Source organism: Copadichromis virginalis, linkage group LG6 (genome assembly GCF_057382275.1).
Source record: "Copadichromis virginalis isolate Kocher_CV1m ecotype Utaka linkage group LG6, C_Virginalis_male_GT1.1, whole genome shotgun sequence".
In the NCBI taxonomy this organism is placed as follows: Eukaryota; Metazoa; Chordata; class Actinopteri; order Cichliformes; family Cichlidae; genus Copadichromis; species Copadichromis virginalis.
Genome location: NC_140623.1, coordinates 10,395,846 through 10,413,970, shown reverse-complemented (window position 1 = coordinate 10,413,970; position 18,125 = coordinate 10,395,846). Strand labels below are relative to the sequence as shown.

The 18,125-nt window shown below is 42.5% G+C and overlaps 1 pseudogene; it reads left to right on the top strand.

The window, feature by feature from the left end:
* The first annotated feature begins 9,865 nt into the window (after window positions 1–9,865).
* On the top strand, window positions 9,866–10,310 carry LOC146707238 (histone H1 pseudogene; annotated as a pseudogene).
* The last annotated feature ends 7,815 nt before the right edge of the window (window positions 10,311–18,125 follow it).

Here is an 18,125-nt window from a genome sequence, read left to right as displayed (position 1 = left end):
AGGTAACTGACCTTTGACCTCTCCTTTAAGAAGGTACATGTAATGTCCACAGTGATTAGACACACTTAATAAAACAGTGTGGGGCACAGAGTATTGTTGTGCATCAGTGTGGAACATGTCAGTAACACTGAGGGTTACACACACTTTGCCAGGTACACCTGTTCACCTGCTCGTTAAACACAAATGTCTAGTGAACCAATCAGACGTCAGCAAATTAAAGTATTTTAGCATACAGACATGTTCATGATGACCTGCTGAAGGTCAAAGCAAGTATCAGAATGGGGGAAAGAGATTGCGTGGTTGTTGGTGCCAGATGGGCTGGTCTGAGTATTTCAGAAACTGCTCATCCAATGAGCTCACAAAATTATCTCTACAGTTTACAGACTGTAGTGGCAATCCAACCAGCAAAAGGCCACCTGAGGGAATTTGAAGTATTTCCAACTCATCCTGGTGATGAGGTCAAACACAACCAGTACTTTTAACATTTTATCAATTATTTACCAATTTAAAAAACATGTGGTAACTTATTTTTAATTTTGCTGCAGACAAGTTGAATGAATGCTTACTGGATCTAGAACACCATTTAGATCATAACAGCTCCTGATCAGGATGAATTTCATTTTCAAATCAAATTTCATGTCGCAGTTTCACAATTTTGTAACATATTATTTCAAAGCTTGCTTATGGGCTTGTTTTGGAGCAGACCAACAGTCAGGCTCGTCTTCACCCTTACTGTCAGACTCTGAATTGATGGTTCTGCTATATCTCACCTGGCTGAGCTCTTGTAATTATTTTGTGATAAAACTTTTTCTATTTTGAGATCAAGATTCAAGTGGAAATCTTTGTGTGTCTGTCTCTCTCCCTTGGTTTCTGTAGAGGTACAGTGTGGGGGCGCCTGGATAAATGTTAAACAGAAGCTAGATGTAGTGTTCCTCCACTGTCCATTAAGGATATGAGGAAAAGAAATGGTCAAGAACAAAGTGTATGGTGTATTTATAAAAGAAAATGGCTTTTAAATTGTATACCAAAACCACCACCAGAAAGTCAACTACAACTTGTTACATAATCATCATGACTGTTGTATCAGTTTAACAGTTTATGGGTTGACTTCTTTCAGTTCATTCACTGTTTACATCATGAAGGAAAAACAAGGCAACAGGCTGAGAAATGAAGCTGTTGTGTGTCTTTGTGGCCACACGGGGGCAGTGCTGCATAAATAGTAGAATCTCTTCCTGGACACTTTTTCTAGACCTCTTTTTAAATGACTAATAAAGACAACAACAAAATGAATTACATCAGGATCTGATATGGTTTTGTTTTTTTGTTGAGCTTTATATATTTCAGAATGCCTAGAGTTTGTTTGTTTCCCATGTTTTGTGATACAGAACATCTCCTCTCAGACGGCTGTTGTCTCATAATGGGTCATTACCTGGTCTGATGGGGTGTTTGTTCCATTTATAAATCAAGTGATTGATTTGTGAAATGAGAGATGGCCTCTGACCTGCTGACTGGTGTCTGATCTTCTCTGCTCCCCTCAAATTTGACAACTACTCAGCTGATGTGATGGTGGACAGGAAGTCACTAAACCTGGGACTCTGGAAACACATTTCTAGGGATAGAAAAGTTAATGTAGATCGTTTCAGGAGATAAATATGAAATAATCGATTTGGTGATTATACTAATATAGTAAGAAAATAATGCATGAAAAAAAGATTTTTTATCTATACACTTAAGCAACGACCAGAGTCTTAGAATTGCGCTTTCACCAGGTTTTACTTGACTGAACAACAGAACTTCTCTGTCTCCTTTATAAGGGGTCACATCCTGAGTTACACAATGAGTCTTTCAAATGTGTGCGATAACCCACTGCATGTGTAGTCGTGCTGAGACCGCGTGGTCTTATTTTTATTACCCCTTGATTCAGCTGTGACCTGCTTATCAAGTCTTTTTACAAGTACATCATAATTATCTGCTCTGTGCAGACATAAGTTGAGCAATGGTTTAACAAACTTTCCCATCAAAAACATGAAGGTTTAGCTTTAAGCTTATTTGTCCAAACAACAAAGGATAAACTGCCAGCACCTGGACTGAAACAGAACATAGTAGTGTTGGATGTAAGTAAAGGAAATACAAGCATAACTGTGACTATGGAACAAATCTCCTTCAATGTTAAACCTTAATGTTAACCTGATTGTGTTTATTAGAAAAATCAGCCATTACAGTGTCTGTGATTGCTTCACATAGTTAACTCTGGTTGTCTGTGGGTTTGTGTCAAATTTGGAGTGAACAAAAGCATGAAAACTGTGGAAGATGCAGACTGTGAAAGTCTAGTTTATTTCATGAATACAATTATTTTTTACAGTCGCTAGAACAAAGTAGCGTACTGTTAGAGTTTGTATTGTTGATTGTCATTTATGCTTAGAAATATTTAACCATAGATGCTTAGAGGTGTATAATCAATTGTGTAGTGATAAGTTGTGTGATCTTTAACAGGCTACAGAGGCTTGGTGTGCATTCCACACCTACATCCTGGGAGCATGAGAGAGGTCATACCTTCTCTTATTGTTTTATGGTAGGATTAACGTAATTACGTCTGTTCTAGTCTAAGTGCTTTTTGTGTATAAATGAACTGCTGGACTTCCTTACTGTGTTATCTAGGATGAGGGGGGGTCTACCCTCTTCCTTTTTTTTTTTTTTTTTTTTTTTTTTTTTTTTTTTTTAAATGACATCAGAAACAGCAGTATGCGACATTACGTGATGGCAGAGCTTCAGTTCATCCTTGGTCTTTTTTTTTTTTTTTTTTTTTTTTTTTTTAATAAATAGGACAGGGGGAATGAATGAGAGAAAGAGGGGGAGAGAAAGAAAGAAAACCAAAGGGGAGAAGAGACGGTGAGAAGGGGGGGGAAGAGAGAGAAAAAAAAAAAGAACTCCTGGGTCACCTGTATGGAGAAAAAAACAAACAAACAAAAAAAACAAACAGAGGAGACAGCAAACAACAAAGAGCAACATAATAATAGAGAAAACAAAGCACCATCACAATAAACTAGCTAGTCATAGATATCAATATTTACTAAATAATAAACGATATTGTGCAGCACGCAAGATAGACAGCGCACAGTGTGCTTTGAGGCAGCAGCCAAGAAAGCTTTAGTCCGCGTCTGTGAATACCCATGTGTGCATACCTGTGTGGATCAGCATGCTTGCATTCCAAAGGTTTCTCCATGTAATGATCTGCTAGGGAGTGTGGGGGGGCCACAGCCCCGTCCTCCAGGGTGTGAAGTGGGTATGGAGGAGATCAAAACTCCAGACATCCAGAGGCCCCCAGAACACAAGAGACCATGGAAGACCAACAGAGGGGCAGCCGCGCCACTGTTCCAGTAAGAGCTGAGGAGAGTCCCAGATGAGGGCTCGCCCAGCAGCCGCGGAGCAGAAGTCAGGGGGAGTTGCAGTGATGCGCCTGTGAGCTCCGCCGGCCCCCAGCTGCGCCTGAGTGACCGAGCCCCAGGCCGAGAGGCCGGGGGCACCCCACCTCCAAAGGGGCCCGAGCGAGCCCCAGGCCCCAGGCCCCGACAAGCGGCCGCCAAGGAGTGAGCCGGTGTGTACCCGGACGCCCACCCCCAGATACAAAGAACCACCAACACACCGACACCTGAGGGAGTCCGCCACCGGCAGGGGAAGTGGTGGTGGGTGGAGATAGGCCTCCAAACCTTGGAGGGCCTGAGGTGTCCCCAGAGAGGTGGCGTCTGATACCCAACCTGACATATAGACACAGACATACGGGCACACACAGACACAAACATCCATTCCCACCCTCATGCTCTCATATGCACTCACTCCACACTCAACCAACGTGGAGACAGACATAAAGAGACGCTGTACACACAATCACACTCCCCAAGCGTACTCTACAAACCGGGTCTAGGTACCCTTGTCCCTGGAGGGGGGAATTGCACCCAGACCCAGGTGGTGTTACCCTTTTCCCTGCGGTGGGGAGAGGCAGACCACCCCGACTCCGCAGCAGCAGGGAGGCCCCACACCCCAGACCGCAGTCGGACGGCCAACTCCTCCTACTAGCCCTCCCGCTCCAGCAGGCCGCAGAGAATGGGGGTGGGAGAAGACTCCAAACCTCCCTCCACCCGCTCATTGTAGTGTTGATGCATATGTGTTCTAAGGTGCAATTAAAACCCAGGAGGGCATGGAGCTACCTGCCAAGGAGCAGCAGGTAAGCGCATAGTCCCTCCTGCTAGCCCTCAATGACTAAGTGTATTTAAAATTGAGAGGTGGGCAACGACGTCAGGGGTGAGGTATACACCCTGATGGTATTTTGGACTCCGTGATTGTGCCCACCCCCAAGATCCTATATGTATGTGTAATGAGAGTGTGAATAATGTGAATGTCTAAGTTGTGGGATAAAATTGAGGCAGAGGCAGCCAGAAGGGGACAGGGGGGGGGGGTAGCCTCCTCTGCACCCTGGTGACATACCCCCACTCCAAGGCCCTGCATGTGTGAGTGGTTGTGGAGGAGCGGGAAGAGGGAGGCAGCTGGAGATGGGGAGGGAAGGAAGGGAGGGGCAGGTAACCCCTCCCTGGGGCCAGCTCCCCCGCTGACCCCAGTAGGCACTCCCACCCTTCGCGACCCGCCAGGGAAGGGGGGCCCAGGCCCATCAGACCGGGGCCCAGTGCAGTAGCGCCCTCCGGCTCCACAGAGCCCTGGATAGTCCACCCAACCCCACCACAGAGAAAACTGCACCCACCCCACCATCCACACATCTTCCAGACTACATAAGACGGTAAACGCCCAGGCTGAGATCTTCCTCCACCTCTCCTGTATCTCCCCCTCCTGCAGAGAGTTCCTGAAGAGAAGAAAGCTCCTGCAAGATGTGACCATCCCCCCCACCAGTTGAAGAGCCCCCCAGGCGGCTCGACGCACCGGCGGCACCCTGCTCCAGGGCCGGGCCCCCATGCACCCACCCGCCCACAACCCCGGCAACACACCAACCAGGACCCAAGCCCCCGAGGCCCGGCCTGGGCCCCAGCCCAGAGACGGAGCGCCCCCAGAACCTCACGCCCATCCCGGACCCACCCAGGGGCAGCCAGGTTGCCAGGTCAGTAACCCACGTCCGTCAGCACAGACCCTCCCCTAGCCCCGCTGCACGCAGCCGCGAGGAAACAGTCACCTGAGAGCCAACAGAGCCCCCAACCGGACGTGACCGCTACCCCGGGTTGAGCCCCCCAAGGAAGATGCCTCCGGGGAACCCCCCGACGCCCTAAGCCTGTCCCTACCCCCTCACCAATCACAACAGTGAAGGCGGGACCAAACTATGACCCCCCACCCCCACTAGGTGATGGAGCTGATAAAAGGGGCCCAGAGCAATTGATCTAATGTGGTGGCAGAGGCTGTGTCAAGACTAATGTAATCTAATAGATAATTTCTATATTGGTTAGAATTAAGATTATTTTTATTTTTCCAGTTCATGAGGACTGTTTTCTTGGCTATGCATAGGGCAGTGAAGATCATATGGGCTATATTCTTTTCTGAAGTGACATTATCTAAGCTGCCCAGTAGACACACTAAGGGGGAAGTTGGAATGTTACATTTCAGACACTTTGATAAGTCTTCACATATCTCGCGCCAAAACTTTTGCACTGGTGGACAGAACCAAAGAGCGTGGATGTAATTGTCTGGTGTATTGCCTTGACAGTGTGAGCAGTTGTTGGAAGATGTAAAGCCCATCTTGAACATCCGATGACCTGTATAGTGCACTCTATGAAGTATTTTGTATTGTATTAATTGCAGACTGGGATTTTTAATTAGTTTAAAAGTTTTTAAGCAAATCTGAGACCAGAAGTTTTGGTCTAGGTTGACTGATAAATCTGCTTCCCACTTTGCAGTAGGAAGGGATATTGATTCATCTAATTTAGAAAGTGTTCTGTATATTTTAGATAATAATTTGGGGGATTTAAGAGTAAGAAAATGTGCCGCACTTAGTGGTGTTTGTAATTCAACTTGACTGAGGTTAAATTTCTTTTTTACTATGGATTTAATTTGTTGATATTCTAAAAACCTTGTCTTGTTGATCCCATATTGTTCAACTAGTCTGTCAAATGGAATAAATTCTGTTCCCTCTAATATATGTTCTAAGTATTTAATTCCTTTACAACTCCATTCTGGGAAATTAATCATATTATTGTTTTGTAATATGTCAGGGTTATTCCAGATAGGTGTACGTTTGCATGGGATTAATGAAGACTCCGTTATTTTTAGAAACTCCCACCATGCTGTTAGAGAAAAGCTGATGTTGATACTTTTAAAGCATTCATGTCTTTTGATGTTTGAGCTAATAAATGGTAGGTCTGAAATCTCTAGATCCTTGCATAGTGCCTGTTCAACATCTAGCCAGGGCTCAACTAAGAAGGTATGTTTTAACCATTCTGAGATGAACTGAAGCCTGTTGGCTAAGAAGTATTGGTGAAAATTAGGCAGATCTAATCCTCCTCTATCCTTGGTTCTTTGTAGCGTTTTTAAGCTAATACGCGGGGGTTTATCTTTCCAAAGGAATTTGGAAATATATGAATCCAGAGATCTGAACCAATCTTGTGATGGTTTGTTAGGGATCATCAAAAATAAGTAATTTATTTTTGGCAAGATCATCATTTTTATAGTGGCGACCCTTCCCATGAGTGATATGGGTAAAGATTTCCATCTAGTCAGATCGCCTTCTACTTTCTTTAGAAGTGGGATGTGGTTTAGTTTAGTTAAGTCTGAAAGCTTAGGAGAGACATTAATACCTAAATATTTAATATTTCCGGATTGCAGTGGGGCAGAGGAAGAATTATGGAAGGAGCAGTTAATGGGGAGAACTGTAGATTTTGGCCAGTTAATTGAATAATCTGAAACTCTTGAAAACCAGTTTATTAAAGTAATTACCTCAGAGAGGTTGGTTTGTGTGTTTTGCAGAAAAAGCAACACATCATCCGCATAGAGACTGATTTTATGTTCTATGTTCTTACATTTTATGCCCTTAATTGTTGTAGCCTGTCTAAATGCTGCTGCTAGAGGTTCGATAAAAATTGCAAAAAGTGAAGGGGAGAGTGGGCATCCCTGTCTGGTGCCCCTCAGGAGACAGAAGCTGGAGGATGTCTGGTCATTTGTTCTGATACGAGCCGTTGGGGAATTGTCTACCCTCTTCCTGACCAAGGATGTTTGCTTGTGTGCTTTTATGACCCTTTGATCAGCAGTACCCGACACACACACACACACACACACACACACACACACACACACACACACACACACACACAGGCAAGGTACTCTTTGTGTGTATGTAGACGTCACATGTTAATGAACCTATGCATATTCATGTAACCTCAATAAAAGGACAGTGGTACGGGAGAACGGACGAGAGCAACTGGGGTCAAGTGAAGGAACGGCACTCTGTCCGGTCTCTCCCGTGCACGAGTAACATGAAGAACTTTGCCTATTTGTGTCTTGCTTAGCAGTGTAATTATATTGTCTTCAACGTTCCAGCGGATGGGTTCAAGCTACAAACCTATCATTAATTGGTCCTTCGAGTGCCGGAGCCCTGGAATCGGCATTCACCGGGGGGAGGAGGGACACGCTGAAAGACTGACGTCAGCCAGGAAGTTCCTGTGGATTCGCGGTCTGTCTTTCTCCTCGATGAATGGCGATCGGCGGGATTCGAGGCTATATTACACGCTAAGCAACACCGAGTAAGTTTACAGAGGCCGACTCTATAACCGTGTTGTTGTGCAGTCTCCGCCATTTTGTGAGGCGTTGAGAAGTTCGCTGCTTTGTGGAGCGAAACCCGGGTTCCTTGCTACTGTGTGCAGCAAGAGGTTCCTTACCGCTTTGTGGGGTAAGAGGTTCCTTACCGCTTTGTGGGGTAAGAGGTTCCTCGCTACTTTGTGCAGCGAGAGGTGAGTTCTCCGCCACTTTGTGAGGCGTTGAGAGGTTCCGCGGGGTCCAGATTGTGCTGGACAGTAGGCCTATTTTGTGTTGTTGTCATTGTCGTCGTCGTTGTTGTTGTTGTGTGAGTGTGTGCGGAGCAGAACATGTGGTCTGTGACACCGACTGTTGTTGTTATCATGGGTTTCTAAGCAACCAAGAGTGAGTCGGAGGGAGACAGACGTTTGTGCTGGACTTTGCTCCTGGCAGCACAAAGTATTTATGTAAAAAAGAGAGGGAGCGACGGCTCCACAGCTGCGCGGGTTCACGCGAGCGCGGTCACGCGGGTTTCACGCGGACCTGAGCCGTGCGGTTAATCGCAGGCTTATAAATGGAAGAGATTCAAATGTTAGAAGTTTTCAGAAAACACACCAGCCTTGAAGAGCGTGTGGAGACCATAGACGTAATTGAGGTGGATAGTTGTTAAAAGTAATCTACATTACGCTTGTGGTTGCTCAAATTCAGTACAATGACATATGAGGTGAAGTGATATAGATAAATATTTAAACTAATGAAGTGCATAGAGGCACTTGACCTGTGTGGAAGACTGTCGTCTTATTATGAACCATTGTTGAGATGTAGAGCACACCTGTGAAAACAACTAATATGCTGAACCCTGTATGAAACATCTAAAAGTACATGATGGAGAAGCTGTGTTGAATATGAAAGTGTAAGACTTTGCCGCTGTGGGCAGAGCAACTACTGTGTGATGTTGCGTTGCAGTTTTTTTTTCTGAGCTGATGAGCAAGCTACACATTATCAGATCGAGAGCTGTCTGAGAACTACTCTAAGAGAGGGAAACAGCGCTATGATAACTGTGATAACTGGAGTGTGCAGCGTTTCCATGAGCAGTTTTCCTGAATCTTGACTCTTGTGTGTGAAGTGTTCATAACATCAGCATCATGTTTTTGTTTATTTGTTTTGTTGGGTTGAAAATAATTAAATAAACATGTGATCATGCCTATGGATCACCATGGCACATATCTCCAGCCATATGATTTATTTATGCAGGTGACAAAGTGAGTGTGAATGTGTCTGACATCACAGTGTTTTTGTGCACTGTGCAAAAGTAATTGCCTTTGATTGTGAGTGACAGCGGTGATTTTGCAGGTCGCCAGCTATTGTAAAAAAAAAAAGAGTGAATAAGAGGGAGAATTTATATTGTAGAAAAAAAATAATCATAGGAAAAAGGTTTTGTGTTGATCAACCAAAAAAACAACTATAATTTCATTTTCTGCTTTTAAGAAAGGATTGTTCACAAAAACACAGAGCGAGAGAGAGAGAGAGATATGTGTTGATTAAGCAGTGATGATAATAATGAAAATGTCTTAGTTGTCACTTTCAGGTGAAAAGCAGACCTGAATCAATTTTCCACATGCAGCGGTCGGAAGAAAAGTTATAGTTTAACAATTGGAAACGTTCAAGCCAAGTTTCTGGCTGACTTATTTACAGCACGATCTGTCTCAAAGCTCTCACTCGTCCCTGAAAAAACCTGATCAGCAGCGGCAGTATCGGAGCAGAGGCTGCAGAAGCAACCTAACAAAGCATCAGAGAAGAAGAAAAGCAAACCCATCTTCCTGTCTGATTGGATGAATTCCACGGAAGGGCGAGCAAGATGGCGGCGTGAAGAAGAGTTTTTGTTCGAGCGCTTAGCACGAGACACTTATTTGACGTCTTTCTGGCTTTCGGGACTTTTTTGGAGATCAGCGCGCTAAGCTTGCTGGATCTGAGGCCAGGTTCTGCGGCGGCAGCATGTCGAAATGCTCAGAAAGGACTGAGTGACTCGGGCAAGCCACATGCGGCTAGCATGCTGGCTAGCGACCATAGCTACATGAAAGAAATGGACCCGTCATGATGCGCTCAACGTGCCGGCGCTGTGGTGGGAAAGGCTCCATCATAAACACGCCCTGCGCCCTGTGCAGAGGTTCAGGCCAAGAAGAAGAAGACGACGACTTCCAATCCCAAGAAGGTCGGCCCCAGCGTGGGCGAGCTGATTGTGAAAGCCGTGGCCGCTTCCAAGGAGCGCAACGGCGTGTTCGCAGCCGCTCTCAAGAAGGCTCTGGCTGCCGGAGGCTACGATGTGGACAAGAACAAGGCCCGTGTCAAGACCGCCATCAAGAGTCTGGTGGCGAAGGGCACTCTGGTGCAGACCAAGGGCACCGGGGCCTCCGGATCCTTCAAGATGAACAAGGTTACTGAGAGCAAAGCTAAGACGCCCGCCGCGGCCAAAGCCAAGAAACCGGCAGCAGCTGCTAAGAAGTCGCCCAAGAAGGCAGCAGCAGCACTTCAGCCACTAGACAGGACAAAGCTGAAGGAGAACTGCCGGGACTGTTGAAGTGGGAGAGGACAACAGAGTGAGAAGACTAGGTGAGAACACAGGAATTATTTAATGTGGGAAATCAAAATTTGGGTTAGCAAACCTGGGGAAATGAAAACTGACTGCTTAAGTTGGAAAATTGAGAAGGAGTCTCAAACACTGCAAAAATAGAAACATACAAAATCACACACACAAGCACAACATGCATTAACCCTACTAACACAAACACAAGAGAGCTCATGAAGATTAGACAACATCTTAAGCGTGTGAGTCTGTTTATCATCTTGTCCAAGTCACTCAGTGTGATGCAAAAACCAGTGGACTCATAGCACATTAGTTACAGAATGATCAAATAATAGTAGAGAAGTGTGTAGGACAGGCAGCTTTAAGAACATGCTCTGCTGGAGATGCAGCTCCACACACATGCAATGAAAATTAGCTTGTCATCTTTCATCAGTGTTAAAATAGTGTCAATTTAGCAGACACTTGTTATCAAATGCTGAATTTATCCAATGCAAAAAAAAAAAAATTGACTCTCTAGGTTGCAGGACAACAGTTTAACTTTTGTGGGAAAAAAGATCCTGGTTTGAACAACCAGTGATCAGACAATAAATTTAGTTGTTAATATAGTAAATTGGGAGAAGCTTCCTGCTTGATTGATGCAGCACAAGTTTACTATAAATTTACTGTATGAGGGAAATTCTCTTTTAGTGATAACTTTTTGAACATGCTTTTCTGTTGTCCTGTCAACTTAGTGGGTTAATAGCTGATATGCAAATTAGTTGATCGTTCTTAGATTAATGAAAGGTGATTGAATTCTAGCACGAGTGAATGAGATGTGTTGGAGTTTGTTAGAGTGGAGACTCTAAAACACTGAGTTTCCTGTTTTGATGTGCGAGTGAATTCTGTATCTAGATACACAACTCTGAATACGTCAGAACAAACTTTTTTGTGAAGTGCATGACAGCATGTCACATGTTTTATGATGACGGGAACAGGAAAACTGAATAAAATAGATCTGTGGCCTAAATGAGTGAAGAGCACAGACCTGGTGATTAAACTCATAGCTAATAAGACATTAGGCTTATGTGTGTGTTGTGCAGCTGATGGTTGATTTGGAGTGAATCTAGCTGATGATTTTTCTTCTGTTGTGAAGTCGAGCTTGCCGATTAGTATAATGGTATGATTTACCCTCCTGAGATGAGGAGCTTGTGTCATGACTTAACAAGGCCTTTTTATTTTGATACTTTCACAGTGCACTGAGAGTTTGGTTTGATAATCTCTGTTATTTTTCATTTTTATCTTTTGAACAGGCACTGATTTTGTTTGTCGATTTCTTTTCTTTAAGCAGATCTGCACGTCGGGAATTAAAAGTGCTATACGACCTGTCGAGAAAGTCGTTACAAGTGAGTTCTCCACATTAAAATGGGCTCTGGAGAAAGCCACTTATTGGGACAATATTAAATAAAAGTCCCGGCCTAAAACGGATACAGCGATGTAATCTGATCTAGAAGTTCTTTTTCTTTTTGAAATGACGTCATTTTGCTGAGAGTGGAAACTGAATGCGACGACAGGTTCCACTATCAGCAAAGAAAGAAAGAATGCATGTATGAATGTATGAGTGAAAGAGGAAAAAAAACTGACTAACTGGTAAAAGCTGACAAGACTTTACTGATGTAACACGACTCAAAGTTAACCCCCACCTGACAAAGGTGGATGAATTTATGTGTTTTTGTTACAGGAGCAGAAAGATGACAGCAACATTCGAGGTTGCATGATGATTTAACTTGTGAAATGCCATTTTCTGTGTCTGTGCATTTACCAAAGGTGTTATTCCCTACCTTGTGTTGCTCACAGACATTACTGTGAGAAAGTGTACACACCTGCGCAGCGCTAACATTTACATTTCTTTTTACAGCAGATGATTAATCATGTGTTTGATCATGTGGTTTATAAGAGGATTAGTTGATGTTTTTTTTTTTACTATAGGATTTTTGGGTTTATATGTGAATGACATTCTTTCCACGAGAAGGGATGGTTGACTTTATGGTCTTTTTTATGGCACCTCTAGAATCTGTTGACCTGTGTCTGACCTCCGTCTGACCACAGTCAATGTGTATTGCTAATGTTTGTTTCTTTGAGAATGCTGTAGTAGATTCAGCTGAAGCGGACAAGTGACATGAGTAAAACAAATAAGAGATTACGGTATTTATGGAATAGTTTATTATGGGCTCATTTTCTGGCCACTTTTGAACCCATAATAATATATGAGTGGAGTGACCTTGCTTAAGAGTAGTCACTGATTACATTAATGTTGACTGAGTACATGGGATGATCCATGTCTGAGGCAAATTATGGAAATGATTGTAGTTTACTGAGAAAACCTGCACATGACACTTGTCTTGCTGATGTTGAATGCTTATTACTCTTATGATACAATTGTTTACAGGTATGAAGTTTGATTTCACTTCCAGATTTTTCTTTCCAGGCCGTGATGGTGTGTATGCAGGCTCCTGGTGGAGCCAGGTGTTAAGCAAACTTAATATGCAAGACACACTAACATCTTTTATTGCAGGGTTACGGAGCTACTCCGGAGGAGATGCCCTGATGTTGCCTGGGACATGATCTAGCTAATCTTTTTCTGTAAGACAGGGATCCAGGTTTGATGAGTTGACACGTGGGGGTGCCCATGCGTCAAGAGGAGGGGTCCAGGAATTAACATTAAACAAGGTTTACTATTATTGTTGCAGTGATTTGTGTGATTAGCCGTTTATTTACAAGTATTAAATCTATGCAAGTGGTGCATCCATGTTCAGATGAGGCTTTGATGGCCTATAAGTGAAGTTCACTGAACTAAAGAATGTGGTTTGATGATTGTTGACATGCTCTCCAAATAGAAGTTTTTCTTTTTAGCAAGGGAATACAGGTGCAGCAGTAATCTCCTGAGAAATCTTCAGAGGCCCAGTGAGAAGCGTGAACCATTCCAGGCATAGCCGACAGCCAGGCAGTGGTTGAGGTCAAAGGTCAAGCTGGTTGGGGCCCATCATGAGATCAGACTTTGGAGCCACAGCAAGGACCATGAAACTGCGTTGGAATGAGAGCTGTGCCAAAAGGGCTTTCCAGAGGCCAACAGAGGAGATTGTGGACAGCAGACGGGCACCTGAAGGATGAGGGGAGCGTGCCAAGCTCCATCGACAGCGCAGAGGGAGTCTAAAGATGACATCATGATTCTGTGAAAGCACAGGAACCAGAAGCTGTGGTGGTGATGACAGCAGTTTCCTATGTGCATATGATGACACTCTGAAGGCTGCTGGGATCATAACAGCAGTAAGACAACGGAACCCTGCACCCTTTCCACAGAGGTGTTTCTCTGCAGAGCGTGGACAATTAAGGAGTCATAAATATCCCCCTCACAGGACGAAGGCTTGAATGAGGTGATGGGGGTTGGTGGAGGCCATAAAACTAGGGTGCTGAGAGGTCTGCAGCTTTGGAAATAGCTGAGACCCATGTTGACAAACAACAACACTAACTGGTATGTTTGAATGTTTATTCTACATACATTTGGACTCTGGTCCTATGGACAATGAAACAACTGGAAGAGACATTATGACGTCCTGCAGAACTCAAACCACCCTGCAGAGAGACATGTGATGTGCACACCTGGAGGAAGCACCACCAAGCTGAGATGTGTTTGAAAATGTTACTTTCTTAGTTTCACTATTAAATCAACAATTTCTTTGGTTGCTCGTAAGATGCAGTTTGCCATGAGATGAGCTCAATGAATGGGATAACTGCTAATACATTTATTAAACTGTGTATCTTTGCAATAATTTAGGGTGATTTGACATATGCTGAGTATAAAAATGTTTGCATTGAAACTGTCAGACATGAGGTATTCATAACTGGGAACTTTCTAGCATAAAGGTCAAAAACGGGGGAATGTTAGAGTTTGTATTGTTGATTGTCATTTATGCTTAGAAATATTTAACCATAGATGCTTAGAGGTGTATAATCAATTGTGTAGTGATAAGTTGTGTGATCTTTAACAGGCTACAGAGGCTTGGTGTGCATTCCACACCTACATCCTGGGAGCATGAGAGAGGTCATACCTTCTCTTATTGTTTTATGGTAGGATTAACGTAATTACGTCTGTTCTAGTCTAAGTGCTTTTTGTGTATAAATGAACTGCTGGACTTCCTTACTGTGTTATCTAGGATGAGGGGGGGTCTACCCTCTTCCTGACCAAGGATGTTTGCTTGTGTGCTTTTATGACCCTTTGATCAGCAGTACCCGACACACACACACACACACACACACACACACACACACACACAGGCAAGGTACTCTTTGTGTGTATGTAGACGTCACATGTTAATGAACCTATGCATATTCATGTAACCTCAATAAAAGGACAGTGGTACGGGAGAACGGACGAGAGCAACTGGGGTCAAGTGAAGGAACGGCACTCTGTCCGGTCTCTCCCGTGCACGAGTAACATGAAGAACTTTGCCTATTTGTGTCTTGCTTAGCAGTGTAATTATATTGTCTTCAACGTTCCAGCGGATGGGTTCAAGCTACAAACCTATCACGTACATTCATGATAAAGTAAATACCACAACACAACATGGACAGTAAGAAGTAAACTGAATTGTCTTAGAACTTATTATATTCTTTAAGCTTAAAAGCAACACCCAGGATTAGACTGTTTGTGTTTTAAGCCTTTTATTCAAAGCTAGTATGTGTCAACACTTCTTTCTGCCAGCAGCATTATTGAAGTGACACTTTAACGACACTTTACCTGCTGATGCTTCACATCACAATCTTTATGACGAAAAAGCTCAGATGTCTGTGCTGTCACTTGTTATGAAAATGGACAGAACCTGGGCTCAGGCTTCCTCTTCTTCTTTCCTTCCTCTTTAATAATAACCATAGATCAGTAAAACAGCCATATTTTTAAACAAATGATTGTGATGAAGAGAATTTTTTTTCCAGTGTGCATGAACTCAAAATCTTTTGAGTTTAAATCTTTTTTGTTTACCAACAACTGGGCAAATCCAAACTTGATGTACCAGGTCAACTCAGCTCCTGTCTTGACCTCCCCTCTGCCGAGCGTACACACACACACACACACACACACACACACACACACACACACACACACACACACACACACACTGTATCATCATAAATGCCATGATATCTTTCTTGTTCAAATAGTTTATTCACTTAACAAAGAGGTAGCTCGGAAACTCAGTAAGAAGGAGGAAAAATAGTTTAAGGACACTTTCTCAAATAAAGAGGATTTCATCATCTTTCTGTTCATAATACAGGCTAAATAAAAGAAGAGATACATCAGAAACAAATCAGTAGATCCAGAAATTATAGAGGCAAACTCTTTTCAGCTGTAGAGGTACACTTCATGTACTCATTAGCCTACAGTTCAAATGCCTGTGTTAGGGTGCATTGTTTCAGTTTCATTAAGTCTTCTTGCAGTTACATGATAATTATTATGCTGGAGTGATCAAAGCTCATAAACATCTGAGTTACACAATGAGTCTTTCAAATGTGTGGAATATCCCAGCTGTAACCTTTGCTTTCAGTTTGGTTAAATTCATCATTCAGATCACAGACTAAACAACAAGTACAGTAGGTCTTCCACTCCACAATTAAAAATAGCAACACTCATGTAAGGCTTTATTCTCCATAGAGTCAACATTAAGCAACATTAAATAACGGATCTTTCATCTGAAATAATTACAGTTTGTATAAATTTACACTGAAGACCAAAATACACACACATACATAAAACCCATAAATCACTAAAACCTATTAAAACACATGGAAAATTACCTCATTTGTTGTGCTATTCAAAGATGTGTATGTGTGTGTATTCAGGCCAAGTCATAAAGAAAACAATAGAGGTCAATATACTTTATGTTCTACAGTCGCTGCAGATTAATGAAATATAGTGGAAACCTGAAGATCCTAGGTATAGTAGTTTGTGGGAAATAAATACAGTGAAGTGACCATTTAGCTCTTGTGGCATGAAACTGCTTAGTGCATTATTATTTGCTTTTCTACAATATGATATTTGTTTAATAATTGATTTAGTGCATAAAATAGTTGATAAATAAAATGTTAAATATCTAATCATCATATCAAAAATCATATATTTGGAGGGAGTGTCTTTGACACATGCTGACTGCATTCTTCTTATAACCAGAACAGGAAGTGAGATCAGAGGAGAACAAGAGTGAGCAGTTTGGTGAAAGGAACAGGAAGGATGAAGAAGAGGTGAACATCCACACAGTTTAAAAGGAGACATCATGGCACAATAAGAGCACAAGCTCTAAGATGAAGACTGGTAATGATTAAAAACTGCACTAAATAGTATCATTCTGTGACTTCACACTTTAGGTAGTGCATAACATTTACCACTTTATATTAATTTTACTATATGTTTAAATAAATAAAAACAAATAACTTTAAAAGGTGCTGTTATTGAGTGAAAATTCAAAAGACTTCAGGGCTGTTGTAAGCCCTGTATGCTTCAAGATCCTAGCAACGCCCTCGCCAGCAGCAGCAAACTGATATGGACCAGTTTATGCCTTTTATTCGGTTGTAAACTCTGATATACTTTTATAATTAACCTTTGGGTGACTGCACAAAGACTGAGAGGGGATGACAGAGAGGGAGACAGATGGAGGAACTCAGCACATATAAGAAACGGGTAAGAGTGGACATGAAGTCAAAGTCAGGGACATGTCCGATAATAAAGACCTTCCACCTGGCTACATATATGTCACTTCTGCTTTGCCCACATTCATCTATGGTGATCGCTCATAACTAAGCAGGGTGCTATGCTCTTATCAAACGATGCTCTTAAAATAATTATTACAAGAATATATTTTTCGTTATTGTTTTAGTTGAATATAAAATGTTTGTGTGTGATTGTCAGTACAAAGAGGAAGCGCGGACAGAGAGACTGGAACTAACAGAGATCAGGTGGATTTTTCACAAAATCTACATGCATTAAATGGATGCGTTGTGTGCTTTTCAGTAGCACTCTGCTATTAATGTGAATAATAGCATTTAGCAGCATTCACATCACTGTAAACTTGAACAGGATGAATGCTACTACTATAATTGGTGTACACGAGTCTCTGTGCTGAGTCTGCTCAACAAAGTGTTTGGGTTTGCATGAATTCAAAAGCTGTCATTTAAAACCAGCTCTATTACCAGTTTGCTTCTTGTGCAGGTGGAGTCGCAGGGGGATTTTGAACTGTCTGTATTGTATAATGGTACTTTAAATACTTGATGATTTGGTGGACTGGCCTCTATGTGGTTAAGAGACTGAAACAATGCCGTGCAGGTTTCTCCTCTGATCTGCTTTTTCTTAAACTGTTTTTGAAATTTACTGGTCAACATGACTGTGCCATTGCATCGGGTTTTAAACTAAAGTGACCACCGTAAAGCTGATGTATTATATTAAAATCTGTTATTCTTAGACACTGCTGTAGGTCATCCAAAAATTACATTTCTTTTGAAGGCAACACTAAAAGCATGACATTAAGACTGAGCTGAGCCCTCCTAAAGGTTTGATGCTGGAGTCGTCCCTGATTGAGTGCTTCTCACACATTTATGATTTTGAACAATTTACAGAAAATAATATCAACAGTAAGTACTTTTAAAGATTAAACATATAATAATAGTTGCTAAATTCATGCAAGTCAAATAACTGATTGATCAACTACAGAAACAAAATTGTACTTCATGTGTTTCATGAGCACAAATCTTCATCTGTAAAATAACAACTAAAGATGTCAGATATTTGTAGTGAAGT